The sequence below is a fragment of the Mus musculus genome, chromosome 13, assembly GCF_000001635.26.
Source record: "Mus musculus strain C57BL/6J chromosome 13, GRCm38.p6 C57BL/6J".
NCBI classification, from domain to species: Eukaryota; Metazoa; Chordata; class Mammalia; order Rodentia; family Muridae; genus Mus; species Mus musculus.
In genome coordinates, this window is record NC_000079.6 from 43,277,233 (window position 1) to 43,290,782 (window position 13,550).

Sequence of the window (13,550 nt, forward strand, 5' to 3'; positions counted from 1 at the left end):
GTTCAAATCCCAGTAAGTAACGCATACATGCACATGCATACACATGCACACACACATGCATGGAACACATACATACATGTACGTGCATGTGTGCACACATATACACATGCACACATGCACACACATGTGCGTGCACACACACATATACATGAATGCATGCATACACACACGCACGCACGCCCGCGCACACACAGACACACACGGACCCCCTGGATCACCCAACACCCAGCTGGAATGTGTCAGTATCACCACACCAAATGTCTCATAGGTCAAGAAGAACCATCAGGGTTCACTAACATTAAAAGAATGATGTGGGAAGCCGCCCCCACATTCGCCGTCACAAGATGGCGCTGACATCCTGTGTTCTAAGTTGGTAAACAAATAATCTGCGCATGAGCCAAGGGTATTTACGACTACTTGTACTCTGTTTTTCCCGTGAACGTCAGCTCGGCCATGGGCTGCAGCCAATCAGGGAGTGATGCGCCCTAGGCAATGGTTGTTCTCTTTAAAATAGAAGGGGTTTCGTTTTTCTCTCTCTCTTGCTTCTTGCGCTCTCTTGCTTCTTACACTCTGGCCCGATAAAGATGTAAGCAATAAAGCTTTGCCGTAGAAGATTCTGGTTGTTGTGTTCTTCCTGGCCGGTCGTGAGAACGCGTCTAATAACAATTGGTGCCGAATTCCGGGACGAGAAAAAACTCGGGACTGGCGCAAGGAAGATCCCTCATTCCAGAACCAGAACTGCGGGTCGCGGTAATAAAGGTTCCCGTAAAGCAGACTGTTAAGAAGGATTCAACTGTATGAATTCAGAACTTTTCAGCTGGGGAACGAGAGTACCAGTGAGTACAGCTTTACGAGGTAAGTCTGATCTTGAACTTTCTAAGGAAATTCAAGACAGTCTATCAGAAGTAAAGTGGAATATGTTTGGCCTTGAATTTTTTCTGGTGTTAGGAGCCCTTCTGTTCCTTTTCACATGTTATCAAGTGATTAAGATAGGGCTGATTCTAGAGGAAATTCAGGACAATCTATCAGAAGTAAAGCGGGGAGAGAGAGTAGGAGCAAAGAGAAAATATGGTACACAAAATAAGTATACAGGCCTTTCCAAGGGTCTTGAACCTGAGGAAAAGTTAAGGTTAGGTAGGAATACCTGGAGAGAGATTAGAAGAAAAAGAGGAAAAAGGGAAAAGAAGAAAGATCAATTAGCGGAGGTCTCTAGGAAAAGGAGCCTGTGCTCATCGCTGGATGGGCTCGGGGAGCCAGCTCTTAGTAGCTCTGAAGCAGATGAAGAATTCTCCTCTGAAGAAACAGACTGGGAGGAAGAAGCAGCTCATTATGAGAAAAAAGGGTACCAGCCAGGTAAAGTGCTAGCTAATCAGTTAAGGAAGCCAAAAGCGGCTGGCGAAGGCCAGTTTGCTGATTGGCCTCAGGGCAGTCGGCTTCAAGGTCCGCCCTATGCGGAGCCCCCGCCCTGCGTAGTGCGTCAGCAATGCGCAGAGAGGCAATGCGCAGAGAGATGCGCAGAGAGGCAGTGCGCAGAGAGGCAGTGCGCAGACTCATTCATTCCCAGAGAGGAACAAAGGAAAATACAACAGGCATTTCCAGTCTTTGAAGGAGCCGAGGGTGGGCGTGTCCACGCTCCGGTAGAATACTTACAAATTAAAGAACTCGCCGAGTCGGTCCGTAAATATGGAACCAATGCTAATTTTACCTTGGTGCAGTTAGAGAGGCTCGCCGGCATGGCACTAACTCCTGCTGACTGGCAAACGGTTGTAAAAGCCGCTCTCCCTAGTATGGGCAAATATATGGAATGGAGAGCTCTTTGGCATGAAGCTGCACAAGCGCAGGCCCGAGCAAACGCAGCTGCTTTGACTCCAGAGCAGAGAGATTGGACTTTTGACTTGTTAACGGGTCAGGGAGCTTATTCTGCTGATCAAACAAACTACCATTGGGGAGCTTATGCCCAAGTTTCCTCCACGGCTATTAGGGCCTGGAAGGCGCTCTCTCGAGCAGGTGAAACCACTGGGCAGTTAACAAAGATAATCCAGGGACCTCAGGAATCCTTCTCAGATTTTGTGGCCAGAATGACAGAGGCAGCAGAGCGTATTTTTGGAGAGTCAGAGCAAGCTGCGCCTCTGATAGAACAGCTAATCTATGAGCAAGCCACAAAGGAGTGCCGAGCGGCCATAGCCCCAAGAAAGAACAAAGGCTTACAAGACTGGCTCAGGGTCTGTCGAGAGCTTGGGGGACCTCTCAGCAATGCAGGTTTAGCGGCTGCCATCCTTCAATCCCAGAACCGCTCCATGGGCAGAAATGATCAGAGGACATGTTTTAATTGCGGAAAGCCTGGGCATTTTAAGAAAGATTGCAGAGCTCCAGATAAACAGGGAGGGACTCTCACTCTTTGCTCTAAGTGTGGCAAGGGTTATCATAGAGCTGACCAGTGTCGCTCTGTGAGGGATATAAAGGGCAGAGTCCTTCCCCCACCTGATAGTCAATCAGCTTATGTGCCAAAAAACGGGTCATCGGGCCCTCGGTCCCAGGGCCCTCAAAGATATGGGAACCGGTTTGTCAGGACCCAGGAAGCAGTCAGAGAGACGACCCAGGAAGACCCACAAGGGTGGACCTGCGTGCCGCCTCCGACTTCCTATTAATGCCTCAAATGAGTATTCAGCCAGTGCCGGTGGAGCCTATACCATCCTTGCCCCCGGGAACCATGGGCCTTATTCTCGGCCGGGGTTCACTCACCTTGCAGGGCTTAGTAGTCCACCCTGGAATTATGGATTGTCAACATTCCCCTGAAATACAGGTCCTGTGCTCAAGCCCTAAAGGCGTTTTTTCTATTAGTAAAGGAGATAGGATAGCTCAGCTGCTGCTCCTCCCTGATAATACCAGGGAGAAATCTGCAGGACCTGAGATAAAGAAAATGGGCTCCTCAGGAAATGATTCTGCCTATTTGGTTGTATCTTTAAATGATAGACCTAAGCTCCGCCTTAAGATTAATGGAAAAGAGTTTGAAGGCATCCTTGATACCGGAGCAGATAAAAGTATAATTTCTACACATTGGTGGCCCAAAGCATGGCCCACCACAGAGTCATCTCATTCATTACAGGGCCTAGGATATCAATCATGTCCCACTATAAGCTCCGTTGCCTTGACGTGGGAATCCTCTGAAGGACAGCAAGGGAAATTCATACCTTATGTGCTCCCACTCCCGGTTAACCTCTGGGGAAGGGATATTATGCAGCATTTGGGCCTTATTTTGTCCAATGAAAACGCCCCATCGGGAGGGTATTCAGCTAAAGCAAAAAATATCATGGCAAAGATGGGTTATAAAGAAGGAAAAGGGTTAGGACATCAAGAACAGGGAAGGATAGAGCCCATCTCACCTAATGGAAACCAAGACAGACAGGGTCTGGGTTTTCCATAGCGGCCATTGGGGCAGCACGACCCATACCATGGAAAACAGGGGACCCAGTGTGGGTTCCTCAATGGCACCTATCCTCTGAAAAACTAGAAGCTGTGATTCAACTGGTAGAGGAACAATTAAAATTAGGCCATATTGAACCCTCTACCTCACCTTGGAATACTCCAATTTTTGTAATTAAGAAAAAGTCAGGAAAGTGGAGACTGCTCCATGACCTCAGAGCCATTAATGAGCAAATGAACTTATTTGGCCCAGTACAGAGGGGTCTCCCTGTACTTTCCGCCTTACCACGTGGCTGGAATTTAATTATTATAGATATTAAAAATTGTTTCTTTTCTATACCTTTGTGTCCAAGAGATAGGCCCAGATTTGCCTTTACCATCCCCTCTATTAATCACATGGAACCTGATAAGAGGTATCAATGGAAGGTCTTACCACAGGGAATGTCCAATAGTCCTACAATGTGCCAACTTTATGTGCAAGAAGCTCTTTTGCCAGTGAGGGAACAATTCCCCTCTTTAATTTTGCTCCTTTACATGGATGACATCCTCCTGTGCCATAAAGACCTTACCATGCTACAAAAGGCATATCCTTTTCTACTTAAAACTTTAAGTCAGTGGGGTTTACAGATAGCCACAGAAAAGGTCCAAATTTCTGATACAGGACAATTCTTGGGCTCTGTGGTGTCCCCAGATAAGATTGTGCCCCAAAAGGTAGAGATAAGAAGAGATCACCTCCATACCTTAAATGATTTTCAAAAGCTGTTGGGAGATATTAATTGGCTCAGACCTTTTTTAAAGATTCCTTCCGCTGAGTTAAGGCCTTTGTTTGGTATTTTAGAAGGAGATCCTCATATCTCCTCCCCTAGGACTCTTACTCTAGCTGCTAACCAGGCCTTACAAAAAGTGGAAAAAGCCTTACAGAATGCACAATTACAACGTATTGAGGATTCGCAGCCTTTCAGTTTGTGTGTCTTTAAGACAGCACAATTGCCAACTGCAGTTTTGTGGCAGAATGGGCCATTGTTGTGGATCCATCCAAACGTATCCCCAGCTAAAATAATAGATTGGTATCCTGATGCAATTGCACAGCTTGCCCTTAAAGGCCTAAAAGCAGCAATCACCCACTTTGGGCAAAGTCCATATCTTTTAATTGTACCTTATACCGCTGCACAGGTTCAAACCTTGGCAGCCGCATCTAATGATTGGGCAGTTTTAGTTACCTCCTTTTCAGGAAAAATAGATAACCATTATCCAAAACATCCAATCTTACAGTTTGCCCAAAATCAATCTGTTGTGTTTCCACAAATAACAGTAAGAAACCCACTTAAAAATGGGATTGTGGTATATACTGATGGATCAAAAACTGGCATAGGTGCCTATGTGGCTAATGGTAAAGTGGTATCCAAACAATATAATGAAAATTCACCTCAAGTGGTAGAATGTTTAGTGGTCTTAGAAGTTTTAAAAACCTTTTTAGAACCCCTTAATATTGTGTCAGATTCCTGTTATGTGGTAAATGCAGTAAATCTTTTAGAAGTGGCTGGAGTGATTAAGCCTTCCAGTAGAGTTGCCAATATTTTTCAGCAGATACAATTAGTTTTGTTATCTAGAAGATCTCCTGTTTATATTACTCATGTTAGAGCCCATTCAGGCCTACCTGGCCCCATGGCTCTGGGAAATGATTTGGCAGATAAGGCCACTAAAGTGGTGGCTGCTGCCCTATCATCCCCGGTAGAGGCTGCAAGAAATTTTCATAACAATTTTCATGTGACGGCTGAAACATTACGCAGTCGTTTCTCCTTGACAAGAAAAGAAGCCCGTGACATTGTTACTCAATGTCAAAGCTGCTGTGAGTTCTTGCCAGTTCCTCATGTGGGAATTAACCCACGCGGTATTCGACCTCTACAGGTCTGGCAAATGGATGTTACACATGTTTCTTCCTTTGGAAAACTTCAATATCTCCATGTGTCCATTGACACATGTTCTGGCATCATGTTTGCTTCTCCGTTAACCGGAGAAAAAGCCTCACATGTGATTCAACATTGTCTTGAGGCATGGAGTGCTTGGGGGAAACCCAGACTCCTTAAGACTGATAATGGACCAGCTTACACGTCTCAAAAATTTCAGCAGTTCTGCCGTCAGATGGACGTAACCCACCTGACTGGACTTCCGTACAACCCTCAAGGACAGGGTATTGTTGAGCGTGCGCATCGCACCCTCAAAGCCTATCTTATAAAACAGAAGAGGGGAACTTTTGAGGAGACTGTACCCCGAGCACCAAGAGTGTCGGTGTCTTTGGCACTCTTTACACTCAATTTTTTAAATATTGATGCTCATGGCCATACTGCGGCTGAACGTCATTGTTCAGAGCCAGATAGGCCCAATGAGATGGTTAAATGGAAAAATGTCCTTGATAATAAATGGTATGGCCCGGATCCTATCTTGATAAGATCCAGGGGAGCTATCTGTGTTTTCCCACAGAATGAAGACAACCCATTTTGGGTACCGGAAAGACTCACCCGAAAAATCCAGACTGACCAAGGGAATACTAATGTCCCTCGTCTTGGTGATGTCCAGGGCGTCAATAATAAAGAGAGAGCAGCGTTGGGGGATAATGTCGACATTTCCACTCCCAATGACGGTGATGTATAATGCTCAAGTATTCTCCTGCTTTTTTACCACTAACTGGGAACTGGGTTTGGCCTTAATTCAGACAGCCTTGGTTCTGTCTGGACAGGTCCAGATGACTGACACCATTAACACTTTGTCAGCCTCAGTGACTACAGTCATAGATGAACAGGCCTCAGCTAATGTCAAGATACAGAGAGGTCTCATGCTGGTTAATCAACTCATAGATCTTGTCCAGAAACAACTAGATGTATTATGACAAATAACTCAGCAGGGATGTGAACAAAAGTTTCCGGGATTGTGTGTTATTTCCATTCAGTATGTTAAATTTACTAGGGCAGCTAATTTGTCAAAAAGTCTTTTTCAGTATATGTTACAGATCCTTCGAGAATTGAGACTTCAGGTCAACTCCACGCGCTTGGACCTGTCGCTGACCAAAGGATTACCCAATTGGATCTCCTCAGCATTTTCTTTCTTTAAAAAATTGGGTGGGATTAATATTATTTGGAGATACACTTTGCTGTGGATTAGTGTTGCTTCTTTGATTGGTCTGTAAGCTTAAGGCCCAAACTAAGAGAGACAAGGTGGTTATTGCCCAGGCGCTTGCAGGACTAGAACATGGAGCTTCCCCTGATATATCTATGCTTAGGCAATAGGTCGCTGGCCACTCAGCTCTTATATCTCACGAGGCTAGTCTCATTGCACGAGATAGAGTGAGTGTGCTTCAGCAGCCCGAGAGAGTTGCAAGGCTAAGCACTGCAATGGAAAGGCTCTGCGGCATATATGAGCCTATTCTAGGGAGACATGTCATCTTTCATGAAGGTTCAGTGTCCTAGTTCCCTTCCCCCAGGCAAAACGACACGGGAGCAGGTCAGGGTTGCTCTGGGTAAAAGCCTGTGAGCCTAAGAGCTAATCCTGTACATGGCTCCTTTACCTACACACTGGGGATTTGACCTCTATCTCCACTCTCATTAATATGGGTGGCCTATTTGCTCTTATTAAAAGAAAAAGGGGGAACTGTGGGAAGCCGCCCCCACATTCGCCGTCACAAGATGGCGCTGACATCCTGTGTTCTAAGTTGGTAAACAAATAATCTGCGCATGAGCCAAGGGTATTTACGACTACTTGTACTCTGTTTTTCCCGTGAACGTCAGCTCGGCCATGGGCTGCAGCCAATCAGGGAGTGATGCGCCCTAGGCAATGGTTGTTCTCTTTAAAATAGAAGGGGTTTCGTTTTTCTCTCTCTCTTGCTTCTTGCGCTCTCTTGCTTCTTACACTCTGGCCCGATAAAGATGTAAGCAATAAAGCTTTGCCGTAGAAGATTCTGGTTGTTGTGTTCTTCCTGGCCGGTCGTGAGAACGCGTCTAATAACAGAATGACTCCATTTAAGTTGGATCATAGGAAGCCTGGTCATGTATAATAACCATGAAATACGGAAACGATGTGAAAAATGAGTCCCAGGGAAAGATGAGTGCCACCCCTTGTGTAGGGTGACCCAAAGGTGACCTGTGTGGCAGCAGATGAGCTGCCATTGGCTCCTTGGCTCTCTGCTGAGCCTTGTGACTCACTGTTATGTAACTTTTTTTGGAAGCTACGAGGCAATTCTGTGCCTTCTGTGGGTGGCCATATGGCCTGGGTTTTCATCTCATCTCAGTTGGGGGGGGGGGGGCGATTTCCTCCCTGAATCAGTAGAGCTGGCTTCTCATCCCCAGAGGTGAGCAGGCCAATGTCCTCTGGCATTTAGGAACAGTAAAGACACTCCTGAGAGCCCTACTACAGCAGATGACAGCATTTACCAGCCTCAAGCATGACACAGGAGTCCAACACCTCTGTGACTACAGCCATTATCAGGTGTCTGACCTGGGTGAGGCTGCAACCAATGACCAACTCCTGATCTGCTCAGATCTTCTTTGGCAAAAGCACGTTGTTCCTCCGTCCAGTGGAGCCCATGCTTAATGAGGATCTAACAGAGACAATGCTAACATATCTCCAACACCTATTGTGCTGATAAATCTATGCCCAGAAGCTATACAGAACCCCACTGAGCTGCCAAGTCAGGCAGTCGGTGGGAGCGGCTATACCCACATATATGTGTTCTTGGCAGTGTGCTTAAAGAAATCCAAAAATACCCTGAGGGCACAACACATGTGGGTTGGTGCACACATATGTGTGCACATACATGCATGCATATACATACAAAGCACACACACACACAGTTCTAGCAAGCAACATTTCCACTAAGCCCTGTGAATTTGCTCTAGGAATTCATCTCCCTCACAGAGAGGGAAGGTCGCATTCTGGTACAGAGCAGAACTGTAGTGTGTTTATATAAAGAATTAAAAAAGCAGCAGAAACCAAACTAATAAACTACATGACAGCAATAGCAATGAAACTGCTCCCCACCACTAGCTACAAAAACAAATAATTTGGCCCACTGGTGCAAGTTATTCGAATTGATATTCAAAGTGGGAACGAGAGGGAGTGGTGGTTAAAATCCACTCTAGCACCTGCCTTCTACAAGAAAGAAAGCTTAGTTTGGGGACGGCCACCTGCCCAAGGTCTACAGTGAATCAGATGTAAGATCGAGACACTTGCAGGGTCCCATGCCTACACCCTTTTGGTCCTCAACTTGCTACACAGGACTCTCCGAAGCAAGTTCTTGTTATACAGGTTTTTTGTTATTGTTGTTGTTGTTTTCTTGGTGGCTTTGATTTAACCCTTTTCATTGTTTGACAGTCTTGTATATTTATCTAATGAACCACAGTCATTTTCAACATGGTCTGTTCTCCCCTCCTCTCCCACCTTCTCCCACAGAAATTCTTACTCTCCATTTCCTCCTCTCTTGTCTTCTTTTTTGTGTGTGGCCCGCTGAGTTTAGTAAGAGTACCTACCCAAGTGTGGATGGGAGGGAGGGGATTTAGTGGGTCAAGGGCGGTTTAGCTGTGGCTACATCATTGAAGAAAATGGTACCCTCCCCTAACAACAGCTATCTGCCATAGTCCCCTTAGGAGACAGGCAGCTTTGTGAGCCCCTCCCCCATTGCTGGTGCAATTGTGGTTCAGTCCTGGCAATTACCCCACCTGCTGGGTTTTTTGTTTGTTTGTTTTCTGTCAGGGTCTCACTGACATCAAATCTGCTATGCAACTAAAGATGCCCTTGATCTCCTGATGCTCTTGCCTCTGCCTCCTCCTCGGTGCTAAGACTGCGCATCCACTGTGCAGTTAGCTTACTATTGCATGATGCAATTATTCAGGGGCACACCTTGGAATGGGCCTGCCAGCTACCCTCTCACCACGTTATATTTCAGAACACATGCCCCTGTCTCATCCCTATATCCTTTGAAGGGAAAGGTTAACAAAACCTTTTTTTTTTAAACACAGGTTCAAGTTCAAGCAGCAAAGGACAGGATAAGAACAGATCAGCTCCCTCCAGCTGTGCTTGGGTTTAGGCCACACAGAGTTAGGGTTATAAATAGTCAGCCAGGAGCCTAGCTTGCTCCCCTAAAGTGAGAGTCAGGTATATATCACTCACAAAAACACCAGAGGCTCCTAGTGTAGTCGTTGATTCAAGGCACTGATTCGCCTTGTGCTTTGGAAAGTACGTTTTTTCCTTTGGCCAATGCTGGATTCCTTTTCCTGTGCTAAACACATGTGTGTTTGGGTCACTCAGCTGTCCCTCACCCAGAGGGCTACAGAATCACATTCATGGCCCCACCCCTGCCCCGCCCCCTGATTTCTTTGCTTTTTGTGGTGCTGGCAGCACTGAGTCACACCCCCTGGGAAAATGTATTTTTCCCGTTATTTCTGTCTTAGTTAGGTTTCAACTGCTGTGATCAACTCCATGACCACAAGTTATCTGGGGAGGAAAGGGTTTGTGTAGCTTGTACGTCCGGATCACAGCCCATCACTGAGGGAGCCAAAAAAGACAGGAACCTGGAGGAAGGAACTGAAGACGAGGCCGTGGAGGAATGCCGCTGACTGGGTTGCTCTGCGTGGCTTGCCCAAGACCACCTGCCCAGGGGTGGCACCACCCATAGGAAGCTGGACCTTTCCACGACAGTCATTAATCAAGAAGGAGTTCCACAAGCGAACACGACGGGGGCCGTTTTCTGAACTGAGGTTCCCTGTTCCCAGAAGCTATCGAAGAGCTAAACAGGGCAATGGCCATGTTTTAATAAAGTCAAAACCTAGGGAAAACATCCACACTCTAATTATTGTACAAATCAGGATTTAGGCCTCTCACCTATCAGGCTTTCATTACTTGGTTGAGTGTGAGTGTATGAGGGGTGAGGGTGGGGTCTATTAAACAAGGTTATTATTATCAGGTCTAAACAAAGCTCCATCTCCCCAAATTCCAGAAGGCAGAAGGAACAAATGACTAGCTGTGGTGCCTCTTAGCATACCGTAATATTAATGCTGGCCTCTAGAGTCATCTGTGTCACAAGAACCTGTTACCCAATACCAAAGTGGTCAAGTCAGTTTATATAATCATCAATCGATACAAATATCTGTATCCTTTTTCTTTACCCATAATTATAAAGTTTCCTTTCTTTTTTTTTTTTTTTTTTTTTTTTGCTACAATCTTCCTAATGCAGAATTCCAATGGCTACACCTAGTATCTAATCAGTCCATTTTCCAATTTAGATAGTGTTCCCCACCACCGAACCCTAAGTTTCTAGAGCTTTACTAATTATAAACAAAAAGTTCACTGGGTAGGCAGAGGTCTTGGTTACTGCTATTTTATTTCCTCAGGAAAACTTCCTAGAAGGCAGCTACTCGTTTTCCTCCTTGTTAGAGAAAGCTGTGTGCCAACTGACAAACGAATCCCATAGCACTTGAGACACCTCTCAGGAGACGTGGGGTTTGGTCCTGATGTGGCTGTTAGTGATTAGGTCTAAGAACATTGACAAGCCGCTCAACTCTTGAGAGACTTAATTTCCCGAGGCACTGTTTAGGAGACAGGTGTGACAGTGCCCCTCCCCCAACCCCCAGGACCTGCCTGAGGTCTCTAACTGCCAGCAGGATTCTCTTTCCATTATTCCACAGGGCTTCCTGTCTAAGGCATCAGATCTCCTCTCTAGTCTCTCTTCTTTGCTTTTCAGCTAGCTCTCCAGGAAAATGACTTAGTTAAAGCCCACTGTAGGATTTCAGCGTGGATCTGCAAATGAGTGGTGTGTACAAAGAAAGCCCAGTGGTGGGACCAACTGGCCCTCCTGCTCCTCGTCCTCCTCGTCCTCCTCCTTGCTGCTTCTTCCTTAATTCAGGTCAGCTACAGATTCCCATAAGCTTCCTTATGTCTGCAAGAGATGGCCACAGGGTACTACGGCAATAATAAACACATCCAGGCCTGCACTTGGGAACTTCCCAGAATTCAGCATGTGAGGAAGGGAGTTGCCTGTGTCTCTTTTCATGGCCATCTGCCCCATAGCTATTATGTTCCACCATGGTCCTTAGGGACAGTATAGCGACACCAGCCATATCCCTATTAAACACAACAAACAGAGCCACCATACTTTCCCCCAGATCACCCCAGTACAGATGGAGGCAAGCATCAAGTGCTTTCTTTCTTTTTGTACTTTACACAAAAACTGGCCATTTAATTAGGTTTTTTTTTTTTTCCCAAAGGGTTCAGTTCCCAACACCCACATCCTCAGCTCACAACAACTTATAACTCTAGCTCCAGGAGATTCAATGTCCTCTTCTGGCCTCAATGGTCACCTGCACATACCCATATACACATATATACTCACACAATTAAAAATAAAGAATAACTCTAAAAAGCAGTCACATGTCGAAGCCAGGAACCAGGAAATTCAATGCAGGTCTCCTTTGGACCTGAGGGCACCAGTATAATTCCACTGGAGACCAAGAGGCTGGAAAAAGCCGAGGTGGGCTCCGGATACACATGACTCTGGAATCCCCCATGCCCCGGGCTGTAGATGGAGGCAGCTGCATTCAGTCAGTCAGGAAGGAGTGGCTAAATCTCACTTCCACAGACAAACATAGCATTGTGGTACCCATGGGCCTTAGGGGGAAAGCCAGGCTTTCTGTACTCTAGATGTGAATAGCCCTGCATATTAAATCAGACAAGCGCATCCCTTAGGGCTCCACACTCATCTCCCAGGACTCTCTGAGAGCAACATCATCATGGGGTGTAAACAATTGTCCCTCGAAGCGGTGCTGGAAGAAACAGAAGCGTTTGCAAACAAGCCATGCGGTCTCTCTCCTCTGTCTATACGGCTACTTCTCTTTTCTCCTCCGGCCCTGGCTCTAAGAAAAAGAGAGGAAACCAAGCAGAGGAGCCCAGCTCATCCTCCATCACTCAAGTTATTCATATTCATGCAGGAGAGGAGCAGAGTACCCGGGATTACCTCCAAAGAAAGAGCAATGCAAGCGGGGTGCTGTGCACTTGGCCTCAATGGAGACTCTCTCTGCACACACCCAACTCCGTCCATCACACATGTTTACACACTCAAATGCACACTTCACACCTCCACCTTACCACCACCACCACTCCTCCTCCTCCTCTTCTTTCTCCTCCTCCCTCTCCTTCTCTACTACCACAGCCATACTACTACCACACACACACACACACACACACACACACACACACACACACACACGCGCGCGCGCGCGCGCACACACACACACACACACACACACGCTCTGACAAGCTGGGACACAACAGCCCATGCTCCCTAAGGAGTGTCCACACCAATGGATATTGCTGCCACGGCATATTAGCAGGACTCAAAGGTGGGGGAAGGCATTATAATCATCCAAGTAGCAATGGCCCTTTAGCCAGGGCGTGGTGCTCTAGACTGCTAAGCCCCTCTCCCCAGATGGAAATGGAGAAAGGAAGAATGTGCCTTCCTTTTCCCAGAGTCTTCCAACAGGATGACAGGAGGTAGCAATGATGTCACTGTGAAGCCCACTCCCACCCCCTGCTTCAGTCTGGCTGCCAAGTATGCTCACAAATTTTTGCAGGATCAAGGGACCTGGCACTAGTTGGGCATGCCTTTAATCCTTGGAACTCAGGAGGCAGAGGCAGGCAGATCTCTAGTCTACAGATGGAGTTCTGAGACAGCCAAGGTTACACGGAGAAGCCTAGTCTCAAGAAAAAAAAAAAAAAACAAGGATCAAAATAGCAACAACCAAGAGGCCTGGCAATGAGCTGGGGAGATGGCTACATTGATAAAACGCTTGTGCAAGCATGAGGACCCAGGCTCAATCCTCAGGACCCATGTAAACAGTCACATACCATGGTGCTCCTGTAACCCCATCATTGGGGAAGTGAAGACAGGCAGATCTCTGGGGCTCACTGGCCAGCCAGCCTAGCCAGCTTAGAGTACAAGATCAACAGAGAGATCCTGCCTCAAAACACAAAGTGGGCAGCACCAAAGCTGAGCTCTGACCTCGGCAGGCACACCAGGGGTGGAGTCAGGCTAGTAGCTGCCCTCCAGCATGTGAAATCCCTTTGTTTCTCTGCTTCTAAGTCTA

The 13,550-nt window shown here is 46.6% G+C and overlaps 1 protein-coding gene across 2 annotated transcripts in view; it reads right to left on the reverse strand.

Moving 5' to 3' along the window:
• Gfod1 (glucose-fructose oxidoreductase domain containing 1) overlaps positions 1–13,550 on the reverse strand; it is a 108,933-nt gene that overhangs the window by 81,993 nt on the left and 13,390 nt on the right. The gene's annotated exons all lie outside the window — the stretch shown is intronic.